The sequence below is a fragment of the Hypanus sabinus genome, chromosome 16 (genome assembly GCF_030144855.1).
Source record: "Hypanus sabinus isolate sHypSab1 chromosome 16, sHypSab1.hap1, whole genome shotgun sequence".
Taxonomy (NCBI): domain Eukaryota; kingdom Metazoa; phylum Chordata; class Chondrichthyes; order Myliobatiformes; family Dasyatidae; genus Hypanus; species Hypanus sabinus.
Window position 1 is genome coordinate 82,172,539 of NC_082721.1, and position 14,074 is coordinate 82,186,612.

Genomic DNA, 14,074 nt, shown 5'->3' on the forward strand with positions numbered 1-14,074 from the left:
AAGAAAACAGACAACAAATATAGCAGAAGAACATGGTGAAATGCTCACAGAACCCACTATGGAAAGGACCACTATGGATGTCAGAAAATCCTCACGCAGATTATGGTCTCATGGCTAGCAATGACATTGGAGAAGGTTTGATGACTTTTTTGGACATTTATTTTTCTATTTTTTTACTTAAACTGTTTTTTTCAGTGCAGAACCGTGAGTAAACAAAGTGAAACACATTGGATCAGTTATGCAACAATGAGGTCCAACAATTGCGTGCACACTATAGACTAATATGTATATATATGATAGACCCCATTATTTATTTTGTTTGTAGTTGTTTAGAGAATTTTGTCAATACAAATTTAATCTCAAGTTTATACTGGTGTGAGCTGAATTATTGTTTCCTTGCAAACAGTAAATTTGCATGGGTATGTCAGAATTCATACAGGCAATAATCTTATCCTCCCTTAAAAGAAACATTCAAACATTTATGTTTTGTATTTATCCAAATCATTTTCATCCTAGAACTGCTTATCAAATCAAATTCATGTTTAATTATCATTCAAACATACAAGGATGCAGACGAACGAAACAGCGTTCCTCTGGGGCCAAGCTGCAAAACATTCACAGCACATTCAGAATAGCAGCAAAAGAACTTAGTGACGCAAATCAATCTCCCTCCCTCTCCATGATCCTCAGCAACATGTCCCACAAACTGATTATACAGATTCCTGGCAGTGCGCAGCCAGGAATCTGTATAATCAATTTGTGGAACATGTTGCTATCCAGCCTATCATTTATTTACCGGTAATAGCCTTTCATTGTTACTCCTGTACATTGTAGAGTTAGTTTGTCTTCACAGTAATAGTTAACTTATTACGAACTTATGTGAGAATGTTACAATTGTAATATTACACTATGTTTCTAATACTGATTAGTATCCAGAGCCTGAATAACCAACAATGTCAAAGGAGTATCTGAAATACTTATATCAATACCAGAAACTGCCCCCCAAGTCCTGTCTGTACAGTAAGATGCAGTTGTTCCAGACAGGCATTTTTTTGCACAAATGGATGGATGCTAGTATTTGATAATTACAATTTATGGCACATTTATTTTCTTTCTCCTTCAGTGCATTACTGCTATTTGTTACAATTTCCCTCAATAGCTGTAAGTTCCAAACTCTCAACACTAGTAAAGAGATTTATCCATAGTCTAAAAGTCTACATCAGCCTTAACATTCATTGAAACATTTTGTTTTTCATCTCAACAAGAATATTTAAAAAATAAAGCACTTTTAACAAAATAGGAAAAGAATCTCTCTGTTGTTTCAAACTGCCCAAGAAATTTTGTCTTCTGTGTCTTTCACAGGAGAACATTGGAGACTCTCGAGCTCTCCTAAAGGGCCGGCAACACCAGACTAAATAGTGATGGACCTCTCACCTCAGCAAGGGATTGAGGGAAACTGAACTGCTTGGAAAGGTGCGACACCACCTGTGTCATAGGATGGATCGAGTGTACAACAGGTAATAAACGGGTTTGCAAAGAGGATACAAGAGTGTGGAAAGGGATATGGACAAGGTGGACAAATGGGCGGTGTTGGCAAATGGAGTTTAATGTGGTAAATTGTGACGTCCTCTTTGGAAGGAACAATGAAAAAGCAAATTGTTATTTATATGGAGAACATAGAACATTACCAGCACAGGAACAGGCCATTCAGCCCACAGTGTTGTGCTGAATCAGCTAAAAAATCAAAAACACCCAAACACTAGTCCTTCCTACCTACACCATGTCCATACCCATCCAACTTCCACACATCCATGTGACTATTCAAATATCTCTTAAAAGCCTCTAATGTATTTGCCTCCACCACCATATCAGGCAGTATAGTCCAGACATGCATCACTCTCGGAGTAAAAACTTACTCCTCACATCCCCATTGAACCCATCCCTTCTTACCTTCAGTGCATGCCTTCTGAGACCACAAAATGTAGGGAACTGAAGGATCTGGATATCTCTATATATAAAAACACACAAAAAAAGTTATCATGTAAGTAGAGGAAAAAATTAAGAATGTTACTGGAATATTGGACTTTATTGTAAGGTTTATAAAGCGCAAAACTAGTAAAGCTTTTAAGTAATTATACCAGCCACTGCTGAGATAGCACTTGGAATTTGTGCAGGGCTTTGATCTCTGTACTTGTACAAGAGGTAGTACAGATTCCTCGGTTGATTCCTGGATCTGACAGAAATATAGCAGGTCATGCTTGTACATATTTTGGTAAATTAATTTAAATAAAAGGAGAGCATCAACAGCTACAGGTCTACGACACAATGACTGGCTCCGATGCACAGCAGAGGAGGGCAGAGTGGGAGGTGACTCGATAGCTAGAGGGACAGACGCGAGATTCTATAACCATGAGCGAGACTCCAAGACGACATGTGCCTCCTGGGTACCAGGGTCAAGGATATCTCTGAGTGGTTCCAAAATTTTCACAGGATGGAGGAGCAGCGAGAGGGTTTTGTACACAATGGTACCAATGTCACAGGTAAAAAAAAAGAGATGAGGTCCTGCAGAGTGAATATTGGGAGTTAGTCAGAAGGATGGAAAAGAGAGCCCTAGGCCTTGTAAACTGGGTTATTCCCAGTACCACATGCTAGTGAGGGTAGGAATAGGATAGGGCATGGCTGAGATGCTGGTGAAGGAGGGAGATTAAGGGTCTTGGACCATTGGCTTCTCTTATGACCTGTAACCAGGACATCTTCAAGGAGCAATGTCTTAAAAAAAGCGGCATTCATCATTATGGACCCTCATCACTCAGGCCATGGCTTGTTCTCACTCCTATCAGCAGGAAGGAGGTACAGAAGCCTGAAGGCACACACTCAGCGATTCAGGAACAGCTTCTTCCCTTCTGCCATCTGATTTCTGAATGGACATTGAGCCCATGAACAATATCTCACTACTATTTATTTCTGTATTTTTGAATTATTTATTTAACTATTTTTATCTGTCTATCTATATTTACTGTAATTCAGTTTTTTTTCTCCCTATTATCATGTACTGCATTGTACAGCTGCTACAAAGTTAACAAGTTTCACAACATACGTCTGTGATATTAAACCGGATTCTGATTCTGCACAAGGAGGAAGGGTAGGGGAACTAATATCCTGATAGGGCGATATATTAGTTAGTCGGGATGGTTTAAACTAGTCTGGCAGTGGAGCAGGATCCAATGTAGCTGTGTAGCAGAGAAGAAGTTGAGACAATATGGAAATTAAAACATGCAAGTCCAGTAAGCAGGACAGGCAGAGCAAGAACAGAGAGCAAGGAAGTTCATCTGCCTTGCCTGCAAGGTTTACTGCATTGATTTCAATGCAATAAATCTGACTGACAAGGCAGATAAACTCAAGGCACGTTTAGATACAGAAGGCTGTGATATTATAGCTATTACAAAATACGGCTGCACGATAGAAAGGAGTGGCAGCTCAATGAGTACAGATGCTATAGGGATGACAGAGGTACAAATAAGAGATGAAGGGGGATTTACATATTTGATTAGGGAGAACATCCCTAATAACAATATTGAGAGGATATTCCTGGAGTAATTGTTCAATCAGGCCTTGTGAGTAGAACCTAAAAGTAGAGGGTGATCACCTTGATAGGATTGAAACAGGTATTTTAGATGCTGGAGGAACTCAACAGGTCAGGCAGCATCTACGGAAATGAATAGTCAGTCACGTTTTAGACTGAGATCCTTCTTCAGGGCTGAGAAGGAAGGGGAAGATGTCAGAATAAAAAGGTTGGGAGGAGGAGGGGAAGGAGGATAGCTGGAAGATGATAGATGAAGCCAGGTGTGTGGGAAAGGTTGAGATCTGGGAAAAGAATCTAATAGGAGAGTGGACCATAGGAGAAAGGGAAGTTAGAGGAAGAATTAAAAGGTCAGAGTGAGTTATAGGAGAAGGGGAGGGGGAAATTTGTCAGAAAGATAAATCGTTATTCATGCTATCAGGTTGGAGGCTACACAGATGGAATATAAGGTGTTGCTCCTCCACCCCAAGGATGGCCTCATCCTGGCCAAGAGGGGATCCCAAACTGATGTATTAGAATGGGAATTAAAATGCTTGGCTACTGGGAAGTTCCACTTGTGGTGGATGGTGTGGAGGTGCTTGATGAAGCAGTCCCCCAATTTACAGCGGGTCTCACTAATGTAGAGGAGGCCACATCAGGCACACTGGACACAACAGATGACTCCACTATAGCCATCGAAAATTAGAAGGGAATTATGTAGCAAAGTTGCAGAACTAAAGTGGAGGGAAAGGATAGCAGGATTAGGGAACTCTGGTTAATGAGGAATATTGAGGGTCTGATTGGAAATGAGGGATGTTGGGGATCTATCATTAAGGATTCTTACCATCCAGGACATGCCCTCTTCACACTGTTACCATTGGGAAGGAGGTACAGAAGCCTGGATGCACACACTCAGTGATTCAGGAACAGCTTCTTCCCCTCTGCCAGGTGTGTGGGAAAGGTTGAGATCTGGGAAAAGAATCCAATAGGAGAGAAGAGTGGACCATAGGAGAAAGGGAATGAGGAGGGGGGACAAGCGGAAGTTATAGGCAGGCGAGTTAGAGGAAGAAGTAAAAGGTCAGAGTGGGTTATAGGGGAAGGGGAGGGGGAAATTTGTCAGAAAGAGAAATCGGTATTCATGAAAACAAGAAACCCAAAAGAACCCAATTAAAGAAAATAAATTTTAAAAAGACCAAGCCTGGATGCACAAGAGAAAGAAAAAAAAACAAATCATGCAAACAACTGAAGCAAACAAATGAAGTCAAGCAAGGTTGACATGAGAAACAAATTTTCTTTTGTAGGTAACTAGTTAGGAAAGTAGGCTGGGTAGTGGACAGAGATTCAATCTCAGCCTTTAAAGGAGTTGGGATAAAAGGAAAATTATAGTGTCATAGCTGAGTTTAGGATGAGGCTGAGTTAGGATACTTTGGCATAGAGTCAGCCCAAGCTCGATGGGTCCAATGGTCTCTTCCCATGTGGAACTTGTGACTTTTTCAATTCCAATGTTGGATTTATTCATGAATTCTGTGTTCGTGGTCTCTATTTTTAGTTCTCCACATATGGAAACATGTCTGGTTTGACCCTTTCAAGGTGCCATGTAGACCTTTTTATAAAATGTACTCCAGCTCATTCCATTGTCCCTAATTGCAGAACATTACGGTTTTGCCATCATTAGAACCAAATCATTTGGTGTGAAAGCCTTTGTAGAGGCAAGTAATCTCTGTAGAGGGAGTATTGAGGATTAACAACTGTCTACAGTTCTAATTAAATGTTATTTATTTATTTATTGAGATACGCTGTCACAGGGAGAATGTGAAAATTCCTACAGGCAGTGGCGGGAATTGAACCCAGTTCACATGTACTGTGCAAACACGAGGAAATCTGCAGATGCTGGAAATTCAAACAACAACACACACAAAATGCTGGTAGAACACAGCAGGCTAGGCAGCATCTGTAGGGAGAAACACTGTCGACGTTTCGGGCCAAGACCCTTCGTCAGGACTGGCGAAGGGTCTTGGCCCAAAACGTCGACAGCGCTTCTCCCTATAGATGCTGCCTGGCCTGCTGTGTTCTACCAGCATTTTGTGTGTGTTGTTGTTTACATGTACTGTAAAGTGTTGTGCTAACCACTACATTACCATACCGCCCTGTGTTAAGGAGACTGAGGGGGTGATGGAAGTTACGAGAAGCGTAGGTAAGATAGAAAGTGCAATTTGGTGGTTGAAATTGGAACAGACTTGATAGGCTGAAGGTCTGTGTCTGTACTTTAACCCGCTATGACTCTATCTGTAATAGACAAACTTTATGAAAACTGTAACAGAGATTGACAAACAACCAATGTACAAATGAAGAAAAATTGTACAATTAATAAAAAATGTAAATAAATAATACCAAGAACATGAGTTTAGAGTCAATTCAGTGTTGACTGGAACCTCACTGGCAGGTGCATCAACCATATCTAACCATAATGAGTTGTCACCCTCATAAAACTACAACACAATATATGCAATCTAAACAAGAAAAAGCAGCACAAGAAACAAAGTTAATCAGTCCCAAAGTCAGTTGTTCCTTGTAGATTCTCAAACAGTGAAGTTGTGTTTGGTGCTGTCTTTATTCACTTGCAGATTACTAACCCCTGTTTACTACTGGGGCAGAGGGGCCAAGTTATTCTAAGGATTTGTGGGAGAAAGCAGGCATAAAATGGTCCACCCCCCCCCCAACCCAGATGCCTGGTTCCCTTATGACTCTGATCTTAGGAGGTTCTAGACAACCAACCTTCATCCCCTTTGGACACCATAGGGAATAGACAACACAGGAGAAAACTGGACTCGGATGTTTGAAGTTCAAAGTAAATTGTATTATCAGAATACATATATGTCACCATATACAACCCTGAGATTTGTTTTCCTGTGGGCATACTCAGCAAATCTACAGATTAGCAACTATAACAGGATCAATGAAAGATCAAGTAGAGCATAGAAGACAACAAACTGTGCAAATGCAAATATAAATAAATAGCAATAAATAACAAGAGGATGAAATAACAAGATAAACGAGTCCTTAAAGTGAGATCATTGGTTGTGGGACCATCTCAATAAATGAATGTAGTTATCCCCTTTTGTTTAAGAGACTGATGGTTGAGGGGTAGTAAATGTTCTTGAACCTGGTGGTGAGAGTTCTGAGGCTCTTGTACCTTCTACCTGATGGGATCAGTGAGAAAAGAGCATGGCCTGGGTGTTGAGGATCTTCGATGTTGGATGCTGCTTTTCTATGGCAATGTTTCATGTAGATAATCCTCAAAGGTTGGGAGGGTTTTATCCATGATGTACTGGGCCAAGTACACTAGCTTCTGTGGGATTTTCCTTTAAAAGGCATTGGTGTTCCCATACCATGTCGTAATGCAGCCAGTCAACACACTTTCCACCACATATCTGTAGAAGCTTGTCAAAGTTTGCTGTAGATCTTTATGCCTGTGTGAATGTTTGATGCAAACAAATTCAGAGATGGAACTCTTAGTTCCAGGAACATCCCTATCATCCAGTATTGGCAGTGTCCATTACATCAATGACTCAACCATTTGCAACCATGACTAGCCACACATCCGTGCGGATGGAGACTGCAGGCACTGGAATCCGGAGTGACAAACACTCTGCTGAAGGAACAGTGCAGACTGAGCAGCATCTGTGGGAGGAACTATGCTTCAGATTGAAACTTTCATCATCATCTGCCTCTGCAGATGACAATGATGATATTGATCTCTGGGTCTAATGAGGAAGAGGAAAGAGCTAAAGGACACAGGGTCAGGGAAGTACAGCTAATCTAGCTCAGCATGAAGCTAAAAAGCCAAGAAGCTGGGCCTCATTATTAAATCATCTATTTTACTGGATGTAAAACCATGGTATGATTAAAAACATGAACAAGTAGATGAATATGTGCTTTCTGTTTGGACCAGTTTGTCCAAACTGGTTCCAGAGGACGAAGGCAGCAGGAAATAACAGATTCAACGTGTGGTGAAAGACAATAAGGTGGGAACAGAGATGCTTGAAGAAGCTCTCACTGCATTTGAAGTTTACATAGAACATAGGACAGTACAGCACAGGAACAAGATTGTGCCAAAACAGCTAAAAAGTAAATTTTTAAAAACCACAAGCACTAATCCCTTCTACTTACACCATGTCCATATCTCTCCATCTTCCTCACATTCATGTGTCTGTCTAAACATTTCTTAAAAGCCCCTATTTGCCTCTACCACCATACCAGGCAGTGCATTCCAAACATCCACCATCCTCTGAGTAAATCAATTCCTGCCACTGCCTGTAAGGTGTTTATATGTGACCACATGGCTGTACTGGTTGGTAGGTCATTGTAAATTATCCCATGATTTGGCTCAGAATAAATCGAGGGATTGTGGGGCGGTGTGGCTCGAAAGCCTGGAAGGCCTTATTCTATGCTATATTTCAATAAATAAATACAATAAATTACATATAGCCCTGTCCAAACCTGTAACAGCCCTTGACATGAACTCAGTGTGTGTAATAAAACATGGCTTTAATGAGCTTTGGTAACACTAAAGTCCATGGCCATTAAATGGGAAACATCACACATCTAGTGATCTGATGTTCACCACCCTGGGTAGAAGAGAATTCCAGAGTTACACTACCCTCAGAGAAAATAAATTTCTACACACCTCAGCTTCAAATGACTGGCCCCTATGTCCTCTGTTCATAACTACCACACTTGGGAATGTATCTCAACATTTACCCAAGCCCCCTTAGGAACTGATATATGTTTGAATAAGTTCACTGCTTATTCTTCTAGGTGTTGAGGTACGAATACCAGAATTATCCAGCTTCTCCTTAAAGGACAACCTTCTCACCCTATGAATTGGCCTGGCAAGAGATTTGCCCTTTGGTCTCCAATACCACTAAACCATTTTATAAGTAAGGACACTGAAACTAAGGTGTGGCCACAACATCACATTGTACAACTGCAACAAAACCTTTTCCTAAATTATAACCACTTTGAAATATAGGCCAACATGCTATTTGCATTTTCAACTGCTTATTGGATGTGCCTGCTAACTTTTCATAATTCATGCACTAGAACATCTAGATCCCTCTGAGGGGAGGAAGCGGGAAGCACCAGAGAGGCATTTTGTAACGATCAATAAACCAATTGTTTTGAATCAAATGACCCTGTCCGGTATCTTAGGGCTCCCTGCCCTGTCATGGTTCCAGTTGGCTGTTCCCATTTCATGCTTTTCTCCATGATTATGCCCTAATTTCAATCATTAGATCTCCATTTGCTGCTAGTTTACTCAATTATAGTACACCTGGTTTTCATCAGAGACTGTGAAATAAATACGATGGCGTCATTATCACAGGTTGCCAGTTTGTTGGTCTATTCCCATGTGATAATGTCGTTTCTCAACTGCTTAGAACCGTTGGTTTTAAGTTCAGCTCCAGTTTCAAGATATTCCATGAAAACCCTGTCTCCATGTCAAGATTCCTCTGGTTTGCTGTTCAGCGTTCATGCCTGCGCCCGCATCCCCAACTCAATCTCCATGCCTATGTCCTGCACTTGGGTTCTGCTCAGTCGCTCCGTGCAACACGCCCTTGGTATTTCGTCTCTGCCAGCAGACTCATACCCCTCCCATGAAGCTCCACCATCACTGTTCCCAACATACTCTGCTCTGACCAGATTTACAAACTTGTGCTTTGCTCCACGTCGACAAATACAGTATTGTGCAAAAGTCTTAGGTTGCTATATATATGCCCAAGACGTTTGCACCGAACTGTATAAGTATTGGAGGTGTGTCCCTGTACATCTGTTTAAAAATACCTTTTCTTAAACTTCAACCTTGTTGAAATAAATCTCTTCTTGCCCGAACAAACAAAAGACAGAACAGCTTATGGACATTAAGGAGAGCATTAAACTATTCACAAAGTCAGATTTTGGAGCTCAGTAGTTGTTCAACAAGATTTTAAATCTTTTTTCCTTGCTGAAAACAGTTTATGTTCTGTTGAAGCCATTCTTTATATAGATAAGACACAGCCGACTAGTTTTAGGAATTTCTTGCCCGAACAAACAAAGTACAGACAACTTCACCCAACTACCCACACATCATATGGACATTACAATCATCAAGGACACCAATAAACTATTCTCAGGGACAGATAAGCTGGTCATTTGGAGCTGAATAGTTGTGAACATCAAGCAAGTGGCTGATAAATGGTCCGGATGACTTCACACTGACTGATAGATTGTCCCGAGAATCTGAAATATTGGTCATGGCCCCACATTCCCCATAAAAGGGCATGTAGTCTTCAATATGTTCAATGGTGACATGAGATATGCAGATGCTGAAATATGAAGGAACACACAATTGGCTGGAAGATCTCAGCTCAAAGGAAGGAATGAAATTGTTGATGTTCTGGGCCAAAATATATAAGAACTGAGACTGGACAGGTGAGACTTTCCCCTTCTTTCTACACTGGTCTTCTCACCTCTCCAATGAGGGATAGTAATTTTATGTTTCTATTTAGAGAACAGGCCCTTCCAGTTCAACAAGCTGCACTGCTCAGGGTCTCACCTGCTTAACCCAAGCCTATCACAGTACAATTTACAGTCACCAATTAACCTACTAACCTGTACATCTTTGGACAGAGGGAGGAAACTGTAGCACCTAGAGGAAACCCATCCTGACATGGGGAGAACATACAAACTCTTTTATAGGAGGGCCTAATTCTTCTACTTTGTCTTATGGCTTTGTGGTCTTATGGTCCTGATGCAGGGTTTTGGCCTGAGACATCAAGAATTTCTTATCTCCTACTGATGCAGTTCATCCTGCTAGGTTCTTCCAGCGGATCGTGCGTGACTGTAATATGGTTGCCATGCAGAATATGCTTAGAGGAGGAAAATGGACAAAAAAGGATATGTGTTGGCTGTTAGCCATGTATTGCCAAAATACCATAAGTGTCTGGTCACCCATCCATTTCTGAGCTAAGCATTTCTCATGATGACTTGCTCTTCTGTGGCAACTTTCTGGTGCATATTGTGTTTGCTTTGCCATATTTCCTGCCACTAAGCTTAGCAGTAGGATTGAGTAAATGTTCTATTTGACTTCCATCAACCTCCACAAAAATTCTCCAGGGGGATTGGCCAGTGCTAATCAGTTCTTGAATAAGTGGTAGGACAATCAGGGGAAAACTGATGGGCATGAGAGAGAGAGAGAGTACAGGCTACAAGGAAAAAAGTAGGGGCAACAGGGGAATAGGATTGTCCTGAGTATAGACTTCATGTGCCAAAATAACCTCTTTCTAAGTACATATCAGATAAAATATAAAAGTGGGGAATGACTTAACTGTTCAGTGTAATGTTCTAATGTACCCACCACTGGAAATACTCTGTTGTATCTCCTTTCATTATACCAGAGTGGCCACTCCTCAAAGTTCCATCTGCTATGATGAGGTGCTTCGAGAGGTTGCCTTTTGCACATTGGTTGATTGTCAGTGTTGTATGTATTTTTTAGACCCAGGAGAAGAATTAGGCCATTCTGCACATTGACTCTGCTGTACCATTCCATTATGGCTGATTTATTATCCCTTTCAACCCCATTCTCCTGCCTTCTCTCTATAATCTTTGATGCCCTGATTAATCAAGAAGGGACTTGGCTGGAAATGTTGACTGTTCACTCTTTTCCATTGATGCTGCCTGGCCTGCTGAGTTACTCTAGTATTTTCTGTGTGTGTTGCCTATCAACTTCCACCTTAAATATACCCATTGACTTGGCCTGCATTGTTTTTTTTTATTGATTCTATTGTTTCTTTGTATTTACTGTGAACACCAATAAAAACTTTAATAATAAAATTAATTTGAACTTTGTCTCAGAATTCTGTAGAATAGTCTGTTGATACTTTCTAGCCCCAGTCATAGAAAAACCATCTCAAGTAATATGCAGAAACATATTGACAGTGTATTTTTTTTCTTGAATACAAATCTAGTTCAGTAAGAAGTGAGAAGTAAGAGTCATCGTTTGAAATGTTAAAGGGCAGGTGTAAGTTTAATGTCAGAGGTGGCTCTTGCACCTCAAGTATCTGAGCATTGGAATGAGCCACTGTCTCTAGCAGTGAAGGCAGTGAACACTGATTGGTATACACACTTCCTTCAAGTGATTTCTCTGCCACAGAATACTTTGTATGAAATGACATCAGCTTTAGAGGGCTGGATGATGGAAGGAAAGTTGTATCTTCTCCCAAGTATATGACTCTTTCTGAAACCAAAAGACTCCTTTAATGTATTATTCTAACTTACCAAACTCAGTAATGTTATACAGTCAACATATAGTCATACACAACTGTATCTAGGTCATGGAATATCCCCTACTAGTCTTAAAATTTTGGGCAATTTCATTGAAGTTGTGGTGTAGCTGGATTCTTCCACCTATTTCCATTCCTATACATAACACTTAATTACTTGCTTATTGCCCATTACACTGTTGGTATTTGGGATAACAATGAAGGTCCTCCATCTCTGTCTATCCTTGGCCACTCAGATCTAGAAGTATTGTTCGATACTATTTCTGTAACAGTTTTGTTTCCCTAGTCAAACCTGAACCCCAAACCTGGAGGACCAGTGGACTCCTCTTAGTCTCTATCCTTTAACCTGTTGGCATGAGTGACCCTACAAAGGGCAAAGCATGAAGTCCTTACTCCAGCCATTGTACCCTCCCGAGTCATTGAGACATGCAAGCCTCCAAACCATGACAAGGTTGTGGTCCTCTTGGAAAACACCTCATACACTGACCTCAAAACACTTAGCTCTTGGTTACCCTCCACACAAGAGTCCCCACTCAGGGTTAAACTCCATGGGAAACTTTGGATTGATTCACCTCCTTCCCGATCTTGTTTCTTATTCTCTGCCATCAATCTCTTGCATATCTAACCTCCTCATTTCACTCTAAGTTGGGACTTTCAGGACCCATTTTCCCTTGTCTGGAACAACTTCTCTGGTTTACTGCCACTTCCCATCTCCCCCCCCCCCCCCCAGTCAAGTTCTTTATCATTTAAAAGCCTGGTTACTCTGTTGTGTTGGGCCTGGAGTTCACTGCTCTGCTGACATGGTTGCTGTAATGTTCAAAGATAATTTGTAGAACCTTTAATGTAGCAAACTGCCTGGCTGAACTTCTGAACCAGGTGATGGGTTCACAGAGGCACTTCAAGGGATAGGAAATGGAGAGGCAAGAAGATGTGGCCATAGAATTCCAGAGCTCAGGGCCTCTCCAATTTTTACATAGTCATAAATGAAAAAGCACAGAGGAGTCCTGGGATAATAGACTGAGGTGAGTATTTATAATGCTGAGACCACTAATGGTTTCAAAGTTCAAGCTAAATTTATTATTAAAGTACATATATGTCACCATATACAACTCTGAGATTCATTTACTTGCGGGCATACTTAATACATCCACAATAGAATAATGGAATCTTTCATGTTCTGGTCACCAACGTGCCCCCCTCTACTGGAGCCAGTATAAACCAGCACCATCATGGGCTACCTTATTGTTATAACCACAATCATATCATCCCACCCCGATCTCAAGGCTCCACCAGCTCACTGACAAACAGCTCATCTCTGACCATGCAGCGTCACCCAGGCTGGGTCCTTGTGCAGCGCTCCCTCTTTGCAGCATGGCGCTTCATCCCTAATAGTGCGGCGCTCCCTCCGCCAGGGCGGCGCTCCCTCGGTACAGGACGGCAGGGGATTCAAATCTCCGGAATGGGGCTTAAATCTACATCTGTGCAACACTCATCTTGTTTCAATCCTTCACAGGCAATTAAAGGAAAAATCCGCAGGGCTCTAGGGAAACGAGCTGGGAATGGAACTGCTGACGGGTCTTACTAAAAGCCAGATGTGCCGAATTGCTGAGTGTACAGTACTACATCGCCTAGAACTGCAGCCGTGCCTTCCCCTTCTCGTGGGCCCCTTGTCTGGACCCGCTCTGTTCCCTCCCCTGGATTCCACCCTCTTTAGCCAAATGCTAAAAGTGGCGGTGGCCCTTCAACCCCTCCCGCTCGTTCTACCCTCAGTGAGACTAAGCCCATGCACCCAACTACATGAACTCACCCTTGCCAAATTTCTGTAAATATCTCGGGTTAACAAAATCTGTCAATCTCAGACCGAATATTAACCATTGACATCTACCTTCCGACAGTGGGGACGCGTTCGATAGGACTGGGTGTGGAAGCGTTTCCAAAATCTGAGTGCCTCGCTGAAACGTTTTTTCCACCGCCCCCACCCCCCAACACCCCGCGGCCCAGGGTCATCAGCTATTCCATCTATTCCTATCAGTCCGCCTAGAAATCTCGGTACTTTGAACCAAATCGCTTCACAATAATTGCGCGGAATGCATTCCCTTTGTTTCGGGTTAACTCCTGGAGCCTGACCGCTCGCCGAGATCACCTACCGCTCCCAGTCTCATGCCCGAAAGTGAATTTTCTCAATTCTCATTGAGCA

General features: G+C 41.8%; 1 protein-coding gene and 1 long non-coding RNA gene across 6 annotated transcripts in view; one reads left to right on the forward strand and one right to left on the reverse strand.

The window, feature by feature from the left end:
- LOC132406503 (uncharacterized) overlaps window positions 1-14,074 on the forward strand; it is a 164,708-nt gene that overhangs the window by 72,979 nt on the left and 77,655 nt on the right. The window contains exons 2-3 of one of the 2 annotated variants that reach the window (XR_009516184.1): window positions 1,363-1,517; window positions 13,391-14,066. This is a non-coding gene — a long non-coding RNA (uncharacterized LOC132406503). Of the gene's footprint in view, window positions 1-1,362; window positions 1,518-13,390; window positions 14,067-14,074 lie in introns of those variants that run through there. The other variant, XR_009516185.1, reaches the window with a different exon arrangement.
- The window catches only part of LOC132406502 (sphingosine 1-phosphate receptor 2-like), a 52,560-nt gene that overhangs the window by 37,710 nt on the left and 776 nt on the right, over window positions 1-14,074 (reverse strand). For all 4 annotated transcript variants that reach the window (XM_059992267.1, XM_059992269.1, XM_059992268.1 and 1 more), the window contains exon 2: window positions 1,951-2,008. The gene's annotated coding sequence lies outside the window, so the exon portion shown is untranslated. The remainder of the gene's footprint in view (window positions 1-1,950; window positions 2,009-14,074) is intronic.